The 23903-nt window shown below is 38.3% G+C and overlaps 1 protein-coding gene and 1 long non-coding RNA gene across 2 annotated transcripts in view; both read right to left on the reverse strand.

The window, feature by feature from the left end:
• The window catches only part of TMEM131 (transmembrane protein 131), a 175551-nt gene that overhangs the window by 127087 nt on the left and 24561 nt on the right, over positions 1-23903 (reverse strand). The window lies entirely within an intron of this gene.
• LOC120883565 lies at positions 22070-22731 on the reverse strand. Its single transcript, XR_005725810.1, has 2 exons — positions 22373-22731; positions 22070-22336 (listed from the first exon to the last, which is right to left on the reverse strand). It is a non-coding gene; the product is annotated as an uncharacterized LOC120883565 (long non-coding RNA).

The following is a 23903-nucleotide window of genomic DNA, read 5'->3' on the forward strand; positions in this document are numbered from 1 at the left end:
TACAGATGTGAGAGCTGGACGACCTAAGAAGGCTAGGTGCTGAAGAATTGATGCTTTCTAATTGTGGTGCTGAGAAGACTCCTGAGAGTTCCTTGAACTGCAAGGATATCAAACCAGTCAATCCTAAAGGAAATTAGTCCTGAATATTCGTTGGAAGGACTGATACTGAAGCTGAAGCTCCAATACTTTGGTAACCTGATGCAAAGAGCTAACTGGAAAAGATCCTGATGCTGGGAAAGACTGAAGGCAAAAGGAGAAGGGGCTAGCAGAGGATGAGCTAGCATAGGTTAGATAGCATCACCTACTCAATGGACACGAATATAAGCAAATTCTGGGAGACGGTGGAGGATAGAAGAGCTTGGCATGCTGCAGTCCTTGGGGTCACAAACAGTCAGACACAATTTAGCAACTAAATAACAACAACAACAGAGACAAATATAGATTATCCACACAATGGAGTATTCAGTTCAGCTCAGTCGCTCACTCGTATCCAACTCTTTGCGACCCCATGAATTGCAGCACGCCAGGCCTCCCTGTCCATCACCAACTCCCGGAGTTCACCCAAACTCATGTGCATTGAGTCAGTGATGCCATCCAGCCATCTCATCCTCGGTCGTCCCCTTCTCCTCCTGCCCCCAATGCCTCCCAGCATCAGAGTCTTTTCCAATGAGTCAACTCTTCGCATGAGGTGGCCAAAGTACTGGAGTTTCAGCCTCAGCATCAGTCCTTACAATGAACACCCAGGACTGGTCTCCTTTAGGATGGACTGGTTGGATCTCCTTGCACTCCAAGGGACTCTCAAGAGTCTTCTCCAACACCACAGTTCAAAAGCATCAATTCTTCAGCACTCAGCCTTCTTCACAGTCCAACTCTCACATCCATACATGACCACTGGAAAAACCACAACCAAACCCTAGACGGACCCTTGTTGGCAAAGTAATATCTCTGCTTTTCAATATGCTATCTAGGTTGGTCATAACTTTCCTTCCAAGGAGTAAGCGTCTTCTAATTTCATGGCTGCAATCACCATCTGCAGTGATTTTGGAGCCCAAAAAATAAAGTCTGACACTGTTTCCCCATCTATTTGCCATGAAGTGATGGGACCAGATGCCATGATCTTCGTTTTCTGAATGTTGAGCTTTAGGCCAACTTTTTCACTCTCCTCTTTCACTTTCATCAAGAGGCTTTTTAGTTCCTCTTCACTTTCTGCCATAAGGGTGGTGTCATCTGCATATCTGAGGTAATTGATATTTCTCCTGGCAATCTTGATTCCAGCTTGTGCTTCTTCCAGCCCAGCGTTTCTCATGATGTACTCTGCACATAAGTTAAATAAGCAGGGTGACAATATACAGCCTTGCCGTACTCCTTTTCCTATTTGGAACCAGTCTGTTGTTGGAGTATTTACTCAGTGATAAAAAGTAAAAGAAACTCTATGATTTTAAGTATATGACGTTCTGGGAGATGGTAATAAGATCAGTGGTTATGAGGGGTTTGGAGAGAAAGGAAGAGTGAAATAAGGAAACTATATGGAATTTTTCAAAGCAGCCTTCTATATGATACTGTAAAGTGAGATGCATATGACCCTATGCATTTATTAAAAACAGAACTTTACAGCATAGTAAACCTAGTGTAAGCAATACAAAAAAATCATTTTAGGAGATCCGGGATCCCAGGGCAGACTGCAGACTATGACAAAACCACTTATTTCAATTCTAAAAGTACGAAACCATCTCACGGAAATGGGTGAGGTAAAAGGTGCTGACCTAAGTAATTTGGAAATGAGTAGAATCAGTAAGACGGTCATATATGGATGTGAGAGTTGGACTGTGAAGAAAGCTGAGCACCAAAGAATTGATGCATTTGAACTGTGGTGCTGGAGAAGACTCTTGAGAGTCCCTTGGACTGCAAGGAGTTCCAACCAGTCCATTCTGAAGGAGATCAGCCCTGGGATTTCCCCTATGGTTTGGGTTAACCATCCTGGCGCTGCTCTACATGTATTCTTGAATTCAACCATTAAATGTATGGATGGTGGATGGTGACTGTCAAGAATTCTCACTGTTTGAATAAGAGTTCACAAAAAAGCAAGGGAAGGAGGCTAGAGTGATCCACCTGGTAATGGATTAGAGTTAACAACATCAGCACAAACTAATGTTGAGCATAACAAAGATACAGATAGTTACCTACAGAAACATTTACTGATGTGCCTATACACTGGTAGGTATACATACATATATTACAACCTAACAGCAAAAAGCATATATATAGCACACAGATCTTGGGTCCTAATACCATTCTCCAATAGAAGGAATGGGGGCTTCTTACAGAAATGGCTGAATCTAGGACTGGGGTTGGGGGGAGAGATACAAAAGGTGAAACTTGTGCTAGAAAGAAAGTACTTAAAAAAAAAAACAAACAAGACAAAACAAAAAACCCTCCATTGATGCAGCTATGTCAGAGAGATGGAAGAGTTCCCAAATGGCCAAAGCTGCAACAACTTGAGCAATAAAGTCAAGTAGTACTGGATTAAAACCCAAAGTATAAAGTAAGCATTTATGAGTCTATACTGGTATAAATAAATGAATGAAAAAATAAGTAAATAATTTATGTAGAAGCTCTTTTACTTAGAAGGTGGAACATAACTGCGCATTCCTTAAGCGTGAACGCCCATGGTGACCCCTTCCAAAGAAAACAGTATGGAAAAGAGGAAAAAAAGAGTAACTTTACAATGGAGAAACCTGACAAATGTTACCTCAGTCAGATGACCAAGGTCAACATCCAGAGTAAAAGCCATGGGGACAGTACCCTTGATATGCTGAAACGAAAATGGCACTCTATGGTCTTCCTCCCCAAATCACGTAACTCCAGACTCATCGTGAGAAAAACATTAGACAAATCTCAGCTGAGGGACATTCTAGAAAAACACCTGATCAGTACACTCCTGAAAACTGTTGAGGTCATCAAATATAAGAAACGTCTGAGAAACTGTCACAGATCAAAGGAGCCTAAGGAGACATGATTACTAAATGTAATGCTGTATTTTGGATGGCATTCTTAAAAAGAAAAGGGAAAAACTTTTCATTTAGGTAAAAACTGAGGAAACTTGAATAAAATATGAATTTAATAATAATGTACTAAAACTGGTTCAATTGCAAAAAAAAAAAAAAGACCATATAAGTATGAGATGTTAATAATAGGCCAAACTGGGCAAGGGGTATATGGCAACTCTGTACTATATTTGGAATTTTTACATAAATCTAAAACTGTTCTAAAATGAAAGCCTATTTTTTAAAACCCACAAAACAGTGGTGTTTTACTTGTTTTAATATGACCCTCCCTGACTCCTCTTTGTTGGTCTTTGTGTATTCAGGAAGAAGCCTATTGTCTAACCCATGTACCTGGCTTTTCCAGTGTGACCAAAGCTGAAAGTCATGGGGCAGCCAAGATGCAAGTGAAATAATTACATCACTTTACCTACTTGGATGATGTCTTTGCTGCCTGCTCAGCATCCATTTCTTTCTACTCTAATAATAGCACTCTGATTTTATTTTGTGGAAAGCCCTGTCCCTCCATTTCTCGTGTTTCTCTTCAACCCCAGTGCCAGCTTGCTCTACCCTGAGGGGCAAGGGTTCCTCACCAGTTCTTCATATACAGAGGACATTCAACAATTCTGTGTGTGAATGAAATTTCATCTTTCTGCTCAGGCACAAGTACTGATTATTTGTATCCACTGATACAAATGAATTACTTCTGATTCTCTCTAGTCCTAGCTTGAGGCTGAATTTCCAAACTAAGATCAGAGCTAACGGCTACAAGGGAATTACTGACATAGAGCACATCTGGAGTACACAAAAATATATCCAAATAAAGCAACAGACTATTAAGAAAAAAGGACTGTGAAATAAAAGGCTATGCCCAGCATACCCATCCATTTCTCATCACTTCCCCCGCCTTTTAACATAAAGTGACATTTTAGATGATCCAGAAAAGCTTTTTGTTATGCTCTTGTTGAAAACAGGTATACTGATGCAAGCACACAATGACCTAACAAGAATTAACTGAAACAGCCAGACATCCACAATGTGGCAGACAAAAAGTTACTGCTAGTTCTGAGATGTCTATGTGAGTAGACTGACTAACTCCCAGTTAGAAGCTTTCCATTAGCTAGCAGAGAAAACAACCAACCAACCAAAGTAATAGAAATGTGCTGTATTTGGTGGCTGCTATTAGAGTTATGGTTTTTCCAGTAGTCATGTACAGATGTGAGAGTTGGACCATAAAGAATGCTGAGAGCCAAAGAACTGATGCTTTTGAATTGTGGTGCTGGAGAAAACTCTTGAGAGTCCCATGCGCAGCAAGAGATCAAACCAGTCAATCCTAAAGAAAATCAACCCTGAATATTCATTGAAAGGACTGATGCTGAAGCTCCAATACTGTGGCCACCTGCTGCCAAAAGCCAACTCACTGGAAAAGACTCTGATGCTGGGAAAGATTGAGGGCAGGAGAAGAAGGGGGCGACAGAGGATGAGATGGTTGGATGGCATCAATGACTCAATGGACATGAGTTTGTGCAAACTCCAGGAGACAGTGAAGGACTGGGAAGCCTGGCGCGCTGTAGTCCACGGGGTCACAAACAGTCAGACACAACTTAGTGACCAAACAATATTAGTTATGATACAACAACCATCATGTAAGATTCCATCAACAACCAAGGTCAGACCTTTATCTAACTGATGAGAGCTTTCCTAAATATAGAAAAGTAGTAATATAACTTGGGTATATAATACCTAATTTAATAATATAATTAGGAGCTTTAAGAAAAAAATACATGAGATACCTTAGGCGGAAAAAAAAAAAAAAGACCAGCAGCTACTATAAAGTCCTGAAAGGAGAATATTGTGTTATACATCAACAGCTTTCCTTGAAGCATGTAGAAATGAACAGGATCCAACTCTGGCATTAAATAAATGAGTATTTTACTTTAAGTGATCGATCTTAATAACTTTATATGTCTAGAAAAGCAGAAGTGACACTAGATATGTACTTAGTCATTTAATGTGTTAACAGTTATTAAGGTATAAATTACAGAAAGGAACCCAAGCAAGTCAAATCCCCATATTGCCACATCTCTAGATTGGAAACCACAAAGGACAGCTACTTCCTGTCCTGAGAATTTCTGTCCCTTATTTTATACACTAATGGAATTCCAAACTGTCCCAATGTTTCCAGTTAGAGCAGCAACCAGATGCAGAAGAAAGAATGATGTCTAGGGGACTTTCCTGGCGGTTCAGTGGTTAAGAATCTGCCTTCCAAAGCAGGGATGTGGGTTTGCTCCCTGGCTGGGGAACTAAGACCCCACATGGCGCATGGCAACTAAGCCAGCACACTGCAACTAGAGCGACCGTGTGCGCTGCAACCAGAGAAAGCCCGAGTGCCACAGCAAAGACCTCGTGCAGAAGAAAATAGCTGATGATTATCGATCACTGTGTCACTAAATGCCAAACCAGTTTTATGATATAGATATTATGGACTCCATTTGAAGATAAAGGCTCAGTGAGGTTAGGCTCAGGGTCACTCAGCAAGAAAGTGGCTTGAGAGGGGCCATAAATTTCAACCATGGGACCTCAGAACCTAAGCTTCTACACCAAGAACTGTTTACTTTCAACATAAAGTGACGCTAATGCTCGCACCAGCAGTACCTTCAAGCAACCTCAGTTTTAAAATCAGGTATATATTCCTATACAAAGGGAGGAAAGCAGGATGCATAAACACAGGGGGCTTAACTTCTGGCTTTTAGGATTCTACTAGCATTTACTCTATGAAATTGAGCTCAGTAGGATGTACTTTAAGCTTCTCATATTCACTTACATCACTATGATGTCTGAGAGTAACAAAGACATTTATTTTCTGTGGAAAAAAATCTTAGTGCGTCAGTTATTTAATCATTATACTCAAAACAGAAGATCAGAAACTGAGTTTACTTCCCCATTGCACTTTAGTAAAGAATAAGACAAAAATATCTTCCCTTTAAAGGTAAATCTTTCTCTACTATAATTAGGGATAATTTATAATATAATTTTTTTTCCTTTTAGGTAGAGATTCTTTATTCTGAATATGGCAAATGATGACTAGTGACATCTTCTATAAGTCCTGAAAACAATGAATGCTGTAAATACCTGGTAGGAATATGTCATGAGACGGCTGGACGGCATAAGCAATTCAATGGACAGGAGTTTGAGCAAACTCTGAAAGACAGTGAAGGACAGCGAAGCCTGGCATGCTGCAGTCCATGGGGTCGCAAAGTCAGACACAACTGAGCGACTGAACAGCTATCGACTTTACAGAAATAAAAGGCACCTACCAATCTTATAGAAACAGATTATAATAAGAGAATAACTAGGAACAATTGTACACCAACAAATTAGATGCGTGGACAAACACCTGGAAAAACACAAACTACTGAAATTAAGTCGAGAATAAACCTGAATGGACCTGTAACAAGAGACTGAATTTCTAATTAAAAGTCCTCCTACAAAGTAGAGCCTAGGGACAAATGGTTTTATTCCACCAAATGTTTAAAGAAGAAGTTATACCAAGGCTTCACGAACTTCCAAAATAAAGCAGATGGGGAAAACACTTCCCAACATATTCTGAAGCCTTAATACTGGTATCAGAATCAGATAAAGTTATCACAAAAAAAGGAAACTATAGCTCAATATCCCTTATACATATGGATATCAGGTCCTCAAGAAAATACAAAACACGCTTCTAACAACATATATAGAGGCTTATACATCATGATGAAGTGTAAGACTAATATACTTTACACTGCAAAGCTTCAATGAAAGAAATTAAAGACCTAAATAAATAGAAAGACATAGGTTGGAATACTTAACAACGTAAAGACTGTAATACTCCCTATCTTAGATTCAATGCAATCATTATCAAAATCCCATTTTCCCCCCAAATTGATCCTAAAGCTCTTAAAAAAACTGAGAGAAATACTTAATAGCCAAAACAACCTTGACAAAGAAGAACACAGTGAAGAACTCTTACTTCATGATTTCAAAACTTACTACAAAGCTACAGTAATCAAGACAGTGTGCTACTAGGAATAAAGATAAACAAGGATATCAACAGAAGTGAGAATCCAGAAAGAAACCCTCATATTTACGATCAATTCATTTATGGCACAAAGAAGAATGGACAGTGTTTTCCGTAAGTAGCGTTAGGGCAACCGGGATCTACAGGTAAAAGAATGAAGCTGGACCCTACCCCATACTGTATGTAAAAATTAACTCAAAGTGAGCAAAGACCTTGGTGTATGAGCTAAAGTTCTAAAACTCTTAGAAGACAATGTGGGTAAATCTTCATAACCTTGAATTAGGCAATGTTTCTGAAGCTAGGATAGCTAAGCAAAGAAAAACACATAACTTGGACCTCATCAAAATTAAAATTCCTGTGCTTCAAAGGGCACTATCAAGAAAGTGAAAAGACAACCCAGAGGACAGAGGATTTTTGCAAATTATTTACCCATTAAGGGTTATGTACACAGAATATATGGAACTCAACCCCTCCTCGCAAAGACGAATATTTCAACTTTAAAAATAAAAAAAGAAGACAAGAGATCTGAATAAACATTTCTCTAAAAGCAGACAAATTGCCAATAAGCACATAAAATGTTCAAAATCAGTCCTCAGGGAAATACAAATCAAAACCAAAACAAGGCACCACTTCACACACACTAGGACAGCAATAATTAAAAAGATAGACTATAATAAGTATTGGTGAGGGTGTGGGTAAATTGCAAAGCTCTAAGTTGCTGGTTGGAGTAAAAAGTGGAATAGCCACTTTGGAGAACAGTTTGGCAGTTATTCAAAAAGGCAAATACAGTGTTACCATAGACACAGCCATTCTACTCGTACATAAATTAGAGAACTAAAAATATATGTACGAAGACTTACCCACAAACGTCCCACCAGTACTATTCATAACAGCCAGAAAGTAGAAACTACCCAAGTGTCCACTGACAGATGAACAGCAGACAAAATGTGGGGAGTCCATGTAACAGAGTATTTCTCAGCCACACAGCCGCACACACGCACACGCACAATCAACTACTGACACACGCCACAACATGGATGACCCCTGAAAACATAACGCTAAATGAACGAAGCCAGATACAAAAGACCACATATATTACATGAAATGTCCAGATAGGAAAATCCATAGAAATAAAGGTAGATTTAACAGTTGCTAGGGGCTAGGAGGAAATGGGGTGTGAATCTAATGTGTATGAGGTTTCTTTTTGGGGGTGTTGAAAATATTTTGAAATTAGATCATGGGGATGGTTGCACAAAATGTGAATATACTAAAATACTCAATGGTATACTTTAAAAGCATGAATTTATGATATGGGATTACATCTTAAAGAATTATATCTCAATATTTTAAAATTCAACACAGCAAAAAGACAGTGCATAACTTTGGTTCTATTCCCTAATTTTTTGCTTAACAGACTGCCTGAATGGCATTTTAAATATTGTGGAGCCATGGGATACAATACTACTCCAGAAGAGCTTTAAGCTGTGTAGTCCTTTCATGTACAGAAATTCATTTTTTGATGTACACATGTGTGTGGGGGAGGTAAATGGGGCAAACTGTCAACAACAGGTGAAGCGCCATAAAGGTATATTTTTTTAAAATTCTATTTTGATCCTTAAGAATTTCCTGAACGTTTGAAAATACTCCAAATAAAAAGTCTACAAAAAAGGAAATAATTTAATACAAGACTTATAAAAATTTGAATGTTTAAACATATTCACTTTTAAATAAAACCACAATAAAATAAAAGTAAGTAAATCTTGTTACTTATGCCCATTGGAAATATTGGTTGTTGAGGCGTTTGGTATACCAACTGCTGCCACAGATTGGGACAAAAATAATAAACTGCTTAAGTGTCTGTGACTAAAGTGATACTGCAGCCATCTTAAACTGTCAATCAACATGCAAACTCAACTATTGTGCAGGGATTTTTACCTTGTGAGTAACATGCAATCACATACTATGAGATGTATGGTGTATACACGTGATACCTGCACTGCAGATATGTATACAGTACACATTATATTCTAAGTATTAGGTAAGAATCATCCACATCTTATCAATATAATTCTTACTCCACATGCCCAAAGAAGTGACCAATGTAAGAAATTAGAAAATGAAGAGCAAATTAAACCTAAAATAAATGTAAATCAACAAAATGGCAGAAAATAGAGAAAAATCAAAGAAATCAAAGTTTTGTTTGAGAAGATGAATTAAATTGATATACCTCTAGTCAGACTTGACAGTAAAGAGGAGTCACATATTAGAAATGTAAGAAATGAAAGACTAGATTCAACTACACTTCCTATAAAGCCAGTAAGGAATATCATTAAAAATTCTGTCAATACAGTCAACAATTCAGATTATAAAACGGATAATTTCTTTAAAGACTCAAAATGCCAAAGATCAGTTTTTAAAAAAATTAACAGTTAACGTGAATAGCCCTATATATAGTAAAGAAGTTCAGTTCAGTTGCTTAGTCGTGTCTGACTCTTTGCGACCCCATGAATTGCAGCACGCCAGGCCTCCCTGTCCATCACCATCTCCCAGAGTTCATTCAGACTCACGTCCATTGAGTCCATGATGCCATCCAGCCATCTCATCCTCTGTCGTCCCCTTCTCCTCCTGCCCCCAATGCCTCCCAGCATCAGAGTCTTTTCCAATGAGTCAACTCTTCGCATGAGGTGGCCAAAGTACTGGAGTTTCAGCCTCAGCATCAGTCCTTACAATGAACACCCAGGACTGGTCTCCTTTAGGATGGACTGGTTGGATCTCCTTGCACTCCAAGGGACTCTCAAGAGTCTTCTCCAACACCACAGTTCAAAAGCATCAATTCTTCAGCACTCAGCCTTCTTCACAGTCCAACTCTCACATCCACACATGACCACAGGAAAAACAATAGCCTTGACTAGACATGGACCTTAGTCGGCAAAGTACTGTCTCTGCTTTTGAATATGCTATCTAGGTTGGTCATAACTTTTCTTCCAAGGAGTAAGCATCTTCTAATTTCATGGCTGCAATCACCATCTGCAGTGATTTTGGAGCCCCCCAAAATAAAGTCTGACACTGTTTCTACTGTTTCCACATCTATTTCCCATGAAGTGATGGGACCAGATGCCATGTACTTCGTTTTCTGAATGTTGAGCTTTAAGCCAACTTTTACACTCTCCTCTTTCACTTTCATCAAGAGGCTTTTGAGGTCCTCTTCACTTTCTGCCATAAGGGTGGTGTCATCTGCATATCTGAGGTGATTGATGTTTCTCCCGGCAATCTTGATTCCAGCTTGGGTTTCTTCCAGTCCAGCGATTCTCATGATGTACTCTGCACAGAAGTTATATAAACAGGGTGACAATATACAGCCTTGACGTACTCCTTTTCCTATTTGGAACCAGTCTGTTGTTCCATGTCCAGTTCTAACTGTTGCTTCCTATCCTGCATACAGATTTCTCAAGAGGCAGGTCAGGTGGTCTGGTATTCCCATCTCTTGAAGAATTTTCCACAGTTTATTGTGATCCACACAGTCAAAGGCTTTGGCATAGTCAATAAAGCAGAAATAGATGTTTTGCTGGAACTCTCTTGCTTTTTCAATGATCCAGAGGATGTTAACAATTTGATCTCTGGTTCCTCTGCCTTTTCTAAAGCCAGTTTGAACATCAGGGCGTTCACGGTTCACGTATTGCTGAACCCTGGCTTGGAGAACTTTGAGCATTACTTTACTAGCGTGTGAGATGAGTGCAACTGTGCGGTAGTTTGAGCATTGTTTGGCATTGCCTTTCTTTGGGATTGGAATGAAAACTGACCTTTTCCAGTCCTGTGGCCACTGCTGTGTTTTCCAAATTTGCTGCCATATTGAGTGCAGCACTTTCACAGCATCGTCTTTCAGGATTTGAAAGAGCTCAACTGGAATTCCATCACCTCCACTAGCTTTGTTCATAGTGATGCTTTCTAAGGCCCACTTGACTTCACATTCCAGGATGTCTGGCTCTAGGTGAGTGATCAAACCATAGTGATTATCTGGGTCGTGAAGATCTTTTTTGTACAGTTCTTCTGTGTATTCTTGACAACTCTTCTTAATATCTTCTGCTTCTGTTAGGCCCATATCATTTCTGTCCTTTATTGAGCCCATCTTTGCATGAAATGTTCTCTTGGTATCTCTAATTTTCTTGAAGAGATTTCTAGTCTTTCCCATTCTGTTCTTTTCCTCTATTTCTTTGCATTGATTGCTGAAGAAGGCCTTCTTATCTCTTCTTGCTATTCTTTGGAACTCTGCATTCAGATGCTTATATCTTTCCTTTTCTCCTTTGCTTTTTGCCTCTCTTCTTTTCACAGCTATTTGTAAGGCCTCCCCAGATAGCCATTTTGCTTTTTTTGCATTTCTTTTCCACGGGGATGGTCTTGATCTCTGTCTCCTGTACAATGTCACGAACCTCTTTCCATAGTTCATCAGGCACTCTATCTATCATATCTAGGCCCTTAAATCTATTTCTCACTTCCACTGAATAATCATAAGGGATTTGATTTAGGTCATACCTGAATGGTCTAGCGGTTTTCCCTACTTTCTTCAATTTGAGTCTGAATTTGGTAATAAGGAGTTCATGATCTGAGCCATAGTCAGCTCCCGGTCTTGTTTTTGTTGACTGTATAGAACTTCTCCATCTTTGGCTGCAAAGAATATAATCAATCTGATTTCGGTGTTGACCATCTGGTGATGTCCATGTGTAGAGTCTTCTCTTGTGTTGTTGGAAGACGGTGTTTGCTATGACCAGTGCATTTTCTTGGCAAAACTCTATTAGTCTTTGCCCTGCTTCATTCCATATTCCAAGGCCAAATTTGCCTGTTACTCCAGGTGTTTCTTGACTTCCTACTTTTGCATTCCAGTCCCCTATAATGAAAAGGACATCTTTTTTGGCTGTTAGTTCTAAAAGGTCTTGTAGGTCTTCATAGAACCGTTTACTCTGTAGTTAAAAATCTCACAAAGAAAACTCTAGGCCCATTCACAGAAATTGATGAATTCTCCCAAATATTTAAGGAAGAAAAAAGTACCAATTCAACACAAACTCTCTCCAAACACAGAAGAGGAAAAACTTCCAAACTCATTTTAGGAAGCCAACATTACTCTGATACCAGAAACAAAGACATTAAAAGAAGGGAAAAACTACAGATCAACATTCTTCAGTAGTACAGATGCAAAAATTCTCATTAACATTTCAGCAAATTTAACCCTTAATGTATGCTGCTGCTGCTACGTCGCTTCAGTCGTGTCCGACTCTGTGCGACCCCATATGTATAAAAAGGATAAATACACCATTACGATATAGGGTTTATCCAAGGAATGCAATAGTTCTTTAATATTTAAAAATGGGGGGTGGGAATCCAACCTATAAAACTAAAAAAACAAAGACAAACAAAAAACCCCACCAAACATTAAAATAATAATCTCTTAAATCATACTTGATGGTTGAGATAAAATTATAATGACATCAGTTGAGCAGAATGTATAGAGAAGAAATACTTTAGGAAATTATATTTTTTAAAGTGGTAAGGGTGTTATTTAAGGGGAAAAAAGTGCTAAGGGCCATGGAATCTCAATGAAATCAAGGTTTTAATGCTGCAGTCAAAGTTGTAAAACATTGATATCAGGGGGCTGTGTTAAAATACACAATTTAATGTTAGCAACCACTTAAAAGTACACAAAGTGATATATTAAATATATATAACAAGATGGATTCTAAAAAATGTTGAAGTAACTCAGAGAAAGACAAAAAGAAATAGAAAAATAATAAGCACTGATGTATCAAAAATCACTTTAAAGTAAATGGTTTAAATGCATCAATTAAAAGGCAGGAAGTGACAGAATGATTAAAATGATTATCCAACCATATACTTCAACACAACAGAAACAGATTTTGTATTATGTAAAGGTTAAAAAGAGATTTATCATACTAACTTTTTTTTAAAGGTATTGCTATGTAAATATCAGATATAGCCGACTTCAGAGCAGGGACAAAGAGTAACATTAGATAAAGGAATCAATTCACCATGAATAAATACTGTGCCCAAATGTGTATGCACCAAAGAACAGAGTTGCAAAATGAAACAAATATTGGAAAAGCCAAAAGGAAAAATAGACAAATTCAGTTATATTCAAGGACTTCAACATCTCACTGCCATCAAACATCTCACTGGTAAAACTAATAGATACATAAGATATAAAAGAATATACATACATATAACTAAAAGATACTAAAAAACCTGAACCATCAACCAACAGGATCTGACACTCATAGGCCACATAGCCTTTGTCAACACAATACATATTCCTTTTAAGACACCTTGGACAATTCCTTGGACAACTCCTGGGTCATAAAACAAACATCAACAACTTAAAAAGCACTGAAATCAGATTATGTTCTCCAATCACAATGGAATCAGACAACAAATCAATAACAAAAGTGCAACATAAAAACATCCTAACACTTCTACATTCAACAATATACTTTTAAATAAATCATGGGCCAAAAAGGAAAAGAACTTTAAAAACACAGAGAAATGAATAAAAACAAAAACGTAATACATCAAAAACAGGAGAAAAAAAAAGAGAACATGTTTACGGCATTAAGATGCTCACATTAGAAAAGAGAACAAGGTCTCAAATTAATAATCTGTATTCCCACCTCAAGAAACCAGAAAAAGCAGAACAAATAAGGGCAAAGGAAATAAAAGGAAGGAAATAATAAAAAGAAGAGCAGAAATCAATGAAATTGAAATTAGGAAAATAACAAAAAATGAATGAAACAAGAATCAACAAACTGACAAGCCTGTAGCAAGACTGAAACAAAGAGAAAACACAAGTCATCCACAACCAGAATAGAGCAGGGCATGGCACTGTAATTGCTGCAGCCACTAAAAGATTAATAAGAGAATACTATGAACTCTATGCTTATAAAATCAACAAGAGCAAAAAAGGACCAATTTCTCAAAACGCACAAGCTACCCAAACTCAGCTAAGATGAAATAGAAGGCCCACATACGCTTGTAGCCACTAAACACACTGAATTCGGCAACAGAAAGATTCCCTCAAAAAAGAAATTCTCAAGCACAGATGGCTTTACTGGATAATTTTATCAAACATTTAAAGAAGAGTTAGCATCAGTTTTACATAATCTATTTCAAAAAAAAAGAGACGTAGGAATACTTCCCAACTCATGTTATAAAGGCTAATATTACCCTGATATCAAAGCCAGACAAATATACAGATTAAAAAATTTTAAATCACAGCCCAATATCCCTCATTAACTTAGAACAACTCTCAACAAATACTAGCAATCTGAGTCTAGCAATATGTAAAAATAACTATATACCATGAACAAATGAGATTTCACATAGGCAAAACATTTGAAAATCAGTCAAGAAAATTCACCATACCAAAAGTTGAATAAGAAAATCACCCGTGGCAGATTCATGTTGAGGTATGGCAAAACCAATAGAATACAGTAAAGTAAAAATAATAATAATAATAAAATTATTTAAAAAAGAAAATCATATGATCAAAATAACTGACGCAGGAAAAGCATGTGACAAAATCCAACACCTATTCATGATACAAATTCTCAGCAAACTAGCAATAGAGTGGAACTTTCTCCACTTGATAAAGACCATCTGCAAGAATCTATGGCTAACATCAATACTTAATGGTGAAAGAATCAATGGTTTCCCTTGAAGAATGGGAAAAAAGTGAGGATATTGCTTTCACAAATCTTATTAGAGCACAGTACTAGAAATTACAGCCACTGCAAAAAAAAAAAAAAAAATCAGTAAAATGCATACAGATCAGGAAGGAAGAATAAAATGGTTCCTATCTGCAGATGACATGATGGTTTATGTACAAAACCCAAAGGGATCTACAGGGGAAAAAAAAAAAAGGAAAAAGAACAATCACCAAACTCCTAGAATAAGTGAGTTCATCACGGTAGCAGGATATAAGATGAACACAAAAATGAGTAACATTTGAAGCAGCGTTTCCCTTCTCTGGGGCAACTTAGAGCCTGGCAATACCTAGAGATACCAAACTGGGAAAGGTACCACAAGCCAGGCCAGGGCAGGAGCGTGCCCCTCAGCTCCACAGGTGACAGGCTTTCGAAACACAAAGAGGCACTTCCCTTTCTCACTCACTGACCTTGTTCAGTGCATTCTGACCTTAAAAATCCTAGCAGTCGGTGTAAACTTCATCAATATCTACAAATGAGAACGCCCCTAACTGGGCTCTTTATTTCACTAAGATGATTATCCTGGCATCTTAGGTAAGAAAATAGATATCTCAATTCCCCAAACCCATTCACTATATCTAAAGTTTCATTAATACTAGTCTGCAAAGGTAACTATAGCAAGAATTCCATTAACAGTAACACATTTATTTCTTCAAATTTTATTCTAATTAATTTTTATAATGTTTAAGATTGATCCTTACTCTGAATATAGAGGAAAAGACGATAACCTTAATACATTTAAACTAGCCCTTTTAATAACAAACATTTGTGTGTTCTCCAAAATTGTTACTTTATGTAAGTATACACCTTCCATTTTCTAAAATATTCTTCAAATCTTATTTTAGTGTCATAGTTGGAGAAAGGAGATAGTAGACATTAATTTATAATCAATTTTAATAAAAAATTAAAAAATAAAATCAATTTAAAGTATCAAATGGAGAAGAAAAAAAGGAAGGAGGGGAAGAGGAGAAAAAGAATCAGAACAATTGCAAATAATGTTTTCCAATAAATATCTCTGTATGAGAGGACTATTTTAACATACACATAATAGAGACCTTTATTCCAAAAATACTCCTAGCACACTCTCGAGACTGCAGTGATTTAAAACTGCATGTTTTTAATAGTTGTATCCAATAACTGCATGTAGAAACAAGTAAACTCGTTTTAGAAGCAATTAGTAAGCAGAAGGGGAATACAGATTAGCTATCTCTGTTGCAGACTCTGATCCTATAAATATTTTATCCAATTTCGCTTCCTGTCTATCTGACATCCTATCCAATAATCACTGTTTCCCAATAGTCAGAATCCTTGACAATGTGGTGTTAGATGTCTATATCCAAAGTTCCCTGAGAGAAACAGCTGGCTAACAGAAGAACAAGGTTTCTTACCTGTATGTTGTGATTAACTTTATAGTTAACAGCTTTTCTGTTTGTAAACATCAAGATGACTCCACACTTTGGGCAGGTACACTCCAGTTTTTGCAGGACTCAGATCTTTATTCTCTCTCCTATCTTTATGTTCTCTCCAGACTCTGGGAGTGGGGATGAAGACCCTGGTCCTCCTGGGCCCTTCTGCTGCAGACAGTGGGTGTCATCTATTGCCCTTTTCAGCAGACTCATCTCCATTAAGAGTGATCAGGGGGCTTCCCTGGTGGTTCGGTGGTAAGGAATCTTCCTGCCAATGCAGGAGATTCGGGTTCAATCTGTGGCCTGGGAAGATACCATATGCTCCAGAACAACTAAGCCCGTGAACCACAACTATTAAGCCTGTGCTCCACAGCAAGAGAAGCCACTGCAATGACAAGCCTGCACACCACAAGCAAGAGTGGTGTGCAGCAAGAGGCCCTGCTTGCTGGAACTAGAAAAAATTCGCAGCAACGAAGACCCAGCACAGTCAAAAATAAATAAATAAAATGTATTTATTTATTTTAAAAAATGTTCAAGTCAATTGTTCTTTTCCTCTATCTCATTTCTCAGGTATATTTTAATCTAGAATCTTTGTCTTATGCTACTGAGATTTAACTCATCCCCTGGTTGTATGGTATTTTTAAAGAAATATCTGCTATATTCAGAACTGTTTTCTTCTATTTTGCTTAATGGTTTGCTTCCTCATTCTTTATAAAGAAGCCCCAAGTCAGTTAAATTTTTCTTCACATTTTTGCTCTGAGATCTCATTGTCATCATTTTCTCACTTTGTTTCAATGGATTTGTCTATTTACTACTTGAATGTTCTGCCTTCTATTTTAGGCTCCAGGATCAGAGCTGCTGCTGCTGCTGCTGCTAAGTTGCTCAGTTATGTCCGACTCTGCGACCCCATGGTCGGCAGCCCACCAGGCTCCCCCGTCCCTGAGATTCTCCAGGCAAAAACACTGGAGTGGCTCAGGATCAGAGCACCAACTAAATTAGATTGGGGCACTGAGGAGAAAAGTGTATCTTCTGGCAAGGGTGGGAATTAAGAGACTTTAGAAACTAGAAATCTATTAAGTTTAAACTCAGCTAAGGTTTTCTGTAGACTACAGAAACAATTCATGAAAGAGATAGTACGAAAATTCTCCATGTCAGTGGAAAGCTGATCCTAGTTTATCAATGGAACTGACGAGTTTCATTTACTCAAGACTCTCACACAGCATTAAATTTTTTATCTTCAATAAGCATACTAGACTAGTAAAAATCTATTCTTAAGTATCATTATCCAGAGTAGTGAACAAAAGTGAAAAATAACGCACTTTTCTATTTTTTAAGATTTCTGGATGTGGACCATTTTTAAAGTCTTTATTGGATTTGTTATAATATTGCTTCTGTTATGGTTTGGGTTTTTTGGCCCCGGGGCATGTGGGATCTTGGTTCCCCAACCAGGGATGGAACCTGCATCCCCTGCATTGGAAGGCGAAGTCTTAACCACTGGACAGCCGGGTAAGTCCCAATCCACTTTCCTAAATGCTGTCTATTGTCTGTATAGATACATATATTATTTTTTCTTTATATCCAAACATCTTCTGTCAATTGCCTTTCAAGATACAGCCTTTTGTTTCTTTCTTTACAAGACAGAGAACTGATTAAATGTCTGTTTCCCGGGACAATAATTTGCATAAAATTCCAGTTTTCCCACTGTGTATGTGATCTTAAAAATGTACAAAACCCCCTGCAAACCTCGGTTTCCTCCTCTATAATATGCACACAAGGACACAGTGTATATCCTTAGGTTTTTGTAAGTATTAAGTACAGCAGTGCACACAAAATGCTAAGTTTTAAGCACAGAGTAAGGATTTACGATATTAACCTTACAATTATTTTATCATTATCATTGCTGCTGGTTGCTATTTTCCTTTCAGATTTCTAGAAGACTGGATTTCCTCCCATCTTCCAAGTCATCTAAGCCAAGAAGGGGGTGTACACTTCACCGATGAGCACTGGAGTTAGAAGAGTTAATCCACATAAAAAGAACTCGTTTATATAAAAATTTTGCATGTTGGTCTTAGAGTGTAATCTTCTAGGAGATGAATAATTTCATTTTTGGAGAAGGTATATCTAAGTAATGTTTTTTCATTAAAATTTAATTTATACTACTCTTTAAAATTAAGAAAAATCTAATTTCAGTGATGAAAAACTCATGAACACTGATATTTTTGTTATCCAGCAAACAACCAGAGCCATCTTCTTGTTTTAAAGACACTTTTTTCTAGGTTTCCCCCCAACTCCTCTCTCTCAAGATCATCTGGCCTGCAGTCCTGCTCATGCTTCCATTAACTCAGCTGCTAAGGGGGAACGTCAAGGCTTTATCTAGCAGAACCAGATAAAGAAAAATTAACCAAATGTGTTTTTAAACTGGACACCCACAATTTTAAAAAGAATTTAGAGTTGAGAGGAGGAAAAAAGGAAATGAATATGGATGGACTCAAGTCTCTGGGGCAAGAGTAAGAGCCCCATAATTTAACTACAATACTTACAATTTCCAAAGAAAAGAAAATAAAGAGCTAGTGGTATTCCAAATGGATTTACACAAAAGGCTTTTCTTGAATGTATAGCTAAGAAAATATTGGAAATGAAAAGGAGGACTGCGACTCAAAAAGCAATACTATGTCAGGCTGTTGAGGTTAGCGAGGAAAATATTATTTAGGTGAACCTATTTCAAGGGCAAAGTAAAAAGTAGTTTGAGCTAATGTCAGCCAAAGGCCTTAGAAAACAGATGATATATTTTCCTGAAATAGTCTATCACACAAAGGAACATACCATGGTAAAGTAAGTTTGCTAATAAAGCAAGAGAAATATTAAATTTTATATTAATTCCGTTTACGATCAGAAGGGAGTGTTTCTATTTACCTGAATGTGTAGAGAATTATAATGCAACTGCTTCAATTTATGTGAAAAAAAGTATGCCCAAAGAGACTAATTCACTTACCAAAAGCCACAGAAATAGTTAAGGTGGGAGAGGGGAAATAATCTGTTTTCAACAAGCTAAAAAGTTTTAATAACATTTCATGGGAGAGAAGTATGGCAGACATTTAAGAGCTCTACTTCAAAATCTGATTCTGGGATGTTCCTTAATGTTCTGATAGAGAGCAGGCAAGTCACAGATAGGTCTGATTCATTCTGTGGCATTCCTGGAAAGTTTCTGCAGAATGGATTATATGAGTTTGCTTAAAAATACGTATGTATCCTAGTCCACTTGTCCCTAACTGACCTAATATTAAATTAAGCATCAGGGGACTTCCCTGGTGGCTCAGTAGTAAAGAACCTGCCTGCCAATGTAGGATACATGGGTTCAATTCTGGAAGATCCCACATGCCGGGGGGGTAACTAAGCCTGTGTGCCACAATCACTGAGCCCAGGAGCCGCAACTACTGAGGCCCGCACGCCCTGGAGCCTGGGCTCCACAACAAGAGAGGTCACCACAATTGAGAAGACCGCTCACCAAAACCCAGCAAAGGCCGGCGCAGCAGCAAAGGCCGGCGCAGCAACAAAGACCAAGAACAACCAAATCTAAGTAACTAAAATTATTTAAAAAATTTTTAAACAAATTCAGCATTAGAAACTGGCAGGTTCTTGAAGGCAAGAAGTTCACTGATCAGATGCTGAGCCAAAAGGAAAGCTAAGAAGGACGTGAGGTCCTCTATCTCTAGCCCCAGCATGAACGGCGTCAGGGACCCAGGCTTGCTTAGGGACCCAGGCATGCTTAAGACTTTCATCAGCAGTGACAGCGGCCTGAGTGACTCTCTCTGAGAGCACGTTTCTACTCCAGGTAGTTGCAACCTATTGTGGATGCAACGATGATGACATCTCTTTGACCACAGTTATGTGCGCCCGCCATGTGTTCTATCCTAAGCAAGGAAAGAGGAACAAATCTGGATATCAGGAAGTCAAGGGACGTAAACAGTAAACATTTTTGAGAAAACTGGGACACAGACATGTTAAGTAACTTCTCTGAAACAGCTTCCCTTTTCATACCTCAGGCCCTTAAGACCTGACAATCTTAACAGAAATTTAAGATATATTCAAAATAACTGTGACTATTTCAAGGGCTGAAACCCACTCCTATTAGGCTCCAGAAATTAACTTGATTTAAATCAGAATAGTTTAAATAACATTCATTAATGTGATTGTCTCACCATCAGCAAGGGGAATGCATGATATGAGAACAGGGCTATTTCGCCAGTCACTACCCTTAATGAGGTTACTGAGTTTTAGCTGTAGGTTTTTACAACTCTTAGAAATTTTCATTATGAAACAACATGAATGGTTTAAAGATTATTAACAAAGCCATCAGTATACCCACCATCCAGCTTCAGAAATGAAATATTAAAAACAACTTTGCCATCACCCAGGTGGTCTCTCCCACTGATACTCCTTCCTACCTGCACCACCAAGGTAATAGCTATCCTGTATTTTATGTTTCCCATTACCCTATTCTTTATAGTTTTAATATAAATATATAGCTCTAAAAATATATCATTTTTAGTTCTTCCCATTTCTATAAAGTTTTCATAAATAGTATCTTGCAGCAATATTTATTTTTCCAACTCACTCTTAACAGTATGTTTTGAAATTCATGCAGCTGAAGCTTACGCATTATAACATATATTGTACTTAAATATATGAATGTGTCATTGTTTTTACCTACACTTCTGCCCATAGACACACACAGCCTTTCATTATGTGTGCTGTTACATACACTACTGCCAGGATCATTCTCAGACGTGTCTTCTGTTCTGCATGCGCACGGATTTCTCTTGGGTATACACCAAAGGTAAGAAAGGGATCCAGGTTTTGCAGATCAGAAGTTTTTACAACTTAGGATCTTTTGTAAATGTATGGTTCAATAATTGTATTAGTCTTTGATAGGGCTTCCCAGGTGGTACAGTGGTAAAGAATCTCCTGCAGGAGATTCAAGAGACTTGGGTTCGATCCCTGGGTCGAGAATATCCTCTGGAATAGGAACTGCCAACCCACTCTAGTATTCCTGCCTGAGAAATCCCATGGAAAGAGGAACCTGGCTGGAGTCACAAAGAGATACAACTGAGCACACATGTACACAGTCTTTAATAGCTTACTGCCTACCTCCATAAAACTGGATGTTTGAATAAATGTGAAGCTTTTTACAAGAGTAAAAATTAAGACACCAATTTGGCAGGTTCCAAATTAAAAAAAAAAAAATCCTATTGTACCCAAGTAGTATATATTTTACTTAAATATAAACTTTAATATTACGATGAATTTCTATATATTTTTATATTTATTCATGTATGTTTTACTTTTGATTACATGAATATAGAAATGTCATTATGCCTATTTTCTCCTCTCAAGTAACCAAGCACAAATCTTAATTCACCTCTACTCTGCCCGGCTTGCTTCTAAGCTCGGGATACCATTTTTGGCATTTTAACTACTGGCCATAAACAGAAAATACCAACTAACTCCTAGGATGGGGAGGGGCAAGGGTAATTTATGATCTCATTGTGGGGTGAGTCAATTACAGACTCAAGAAACAAGTTACCTCTTCAAAACTAGGGGGGAAAATGTGCTGAAGTTGCTAGAACTTGTACTCCAAAAGGACGTACATTTTCTGTTTCAAAAATATACTGGAAAGTTTTCTGCCTGTTCACAAGGCTGCCAAGTATGTTGACAATCAAATGAGGAAGAAAATTTCAGAACGGGGCCTCCAAAATACAATTAGTTAATGCGATGCAGTGACAATTTATTTAAAAAAAAAAAGAAACAAGAAAACTTTTAACAGGAAGCTACTACACTCAGGCACTGTGCAAGGGGGAGGGCTACACACTGCATATGTTCAAGGGGCTTTAGACTCAGAGGGAACACAAGCAAACCAAGAACCAGGGGCACCAAATTCGGCCACAAGGCTTTGCAAATGTCTCCAAGTAGCAGTTTTGTGTGAAGAACCAGTGAGAGAGAAGGTTAAGGCAGGGCCCCCTACCAGAGAGCACCACAGAGCGCAGGCATCAGACGTGTAAGAAACTATGGTACTCTCAAAAAAAAAAAAAAAAAAGAAACTATGGTACTCTCAGAAAACGTCATCTTCATAGGTCTGGATTTAGGCAGCATTGGAAGGAATCAGAGAAGAGGCTGGATAAGGAAGCGAGGTTGAGCCACACCCCCATGCTGAGCCCTGAAAGTTACGTGCTATTTTTCCATTTGTCTAGTAATCACTAAGGTCACACAGCAGGTAAACGACAAGGTCAAGCTGAGAGCTCAGGTCTTCCCGTCTGCAGAGTTTAAGTTCAGGCTGCTTCTCAACAATCATCCACACTTCCAGGATATCCCTCAGTAAGACTGGCTTCTTGAAGAACCTACTGGATAGCACAGGGAACTCTGCTCAATGTTACGTGGCAGCCTGGACGGGAGGTGAGTTGAAACTATCACAACATTGTTTGTTTATCGGCTAAGTTGTGTGGCAAGTCTTCAGTTGTGTCAGACTCTCTTAGACCCCCATGGCCTGTAGCGCACCAGGATCCTCTGCCCATGGGATTCTCCCGGCGAGAATACTGGAGTGGGTTGACATTTCCTTCTCCAGGGGATCCTCCCGATCCAGGCATTGAACCCACATCTCTCATGTCTCCAGCACTGGCAGGCGGGTTCTCTACCTCTAGCACCACCTGGGAAACCCTATGGGCTTGTGCTATGCTTAGTCACTCAGTTGTGTCTGACTCTTGGGATCCCATGGACTGTAGCCCGCCAGGCTCCTCTGTCCATGGGATTTCCCAGGCAAGAATACTGGAGTGGATTGCCATTTCTTCCTCCAGGGGATCTTCCCAACCCAGGGACTGAACCTAGGTCTCCCACATTGCAGGTGGATTCTTTGCCGTCTGAGCCACCAGGGAAGCCCTATACCCCAATGCAAAATAAAAAGTTAAAAAAAAAAAAAAAACAAGGTAGAAGAATCCCATGGTGAACTAGTACAAGAATTAACCTTTAAATTAATTGCTGAAACAGCAGTTCTCAAAGTGGCATCCTTGAATCCCTGTATCAAAATGGCTCAATATTCAGTAAGATGGAGATCCTGAGCATACTTCTGAAGAATCACATTCCTGGGATTTTGCATTTTATAGTATTACACAGAAGCTTTGCAGGATGGTGACTGAAATGTCTGTTCAACTGAAGCCAAGTGATGACGAGCTTTGAGGGGAGTATGATGAAAGGAAAAGGCTTAATCCAACTTTGGACATAACAGGACTTGAGATGACAATGGAACATACATGTGAAAATGCAGTCCGAAAAAAGTGTTATGACTGTGTATGTCTGCGAAACTCATCACTTAAAACTGGTTTGTAAAGTAAAATAAAAAATAAATAAATACATTAAAAAAAAAAAAAAGCTGGCACAAGTTCAATAAAGTTGACAGGGCTGTTCTAGGTAAACGTCACTACAGCCACAAGGCTCTAAATCAATACCCCTAGGGCACACAGCTTCACCTAGTCTGTCTTAATCTCTTCTGTGCTAAGTGGAGAGAAAAGGAGTTGTGCTGCTTCTCAAGGGCTTTTTTTTTTTTTTTTTTTTTTTAAGGTCCCAGTAAGCAGTCAGCTCT

Source organism: Oryx dammah, unplaced genomic scaffold (genome assembly GCF_014754425.2).
Source record: "Oryx dammah isolate SB20612 unplaced genomic scaffold, SCBI_Odam_1.1 HiC_scaffold_25, whole genome shotgun sequence".
Taxonomy (NCBI): Eukaryota; Metazoa; Chordata; class Mammalia; order Artiodactyla; family Bovidae; genus Oryx; species Oryx dammah.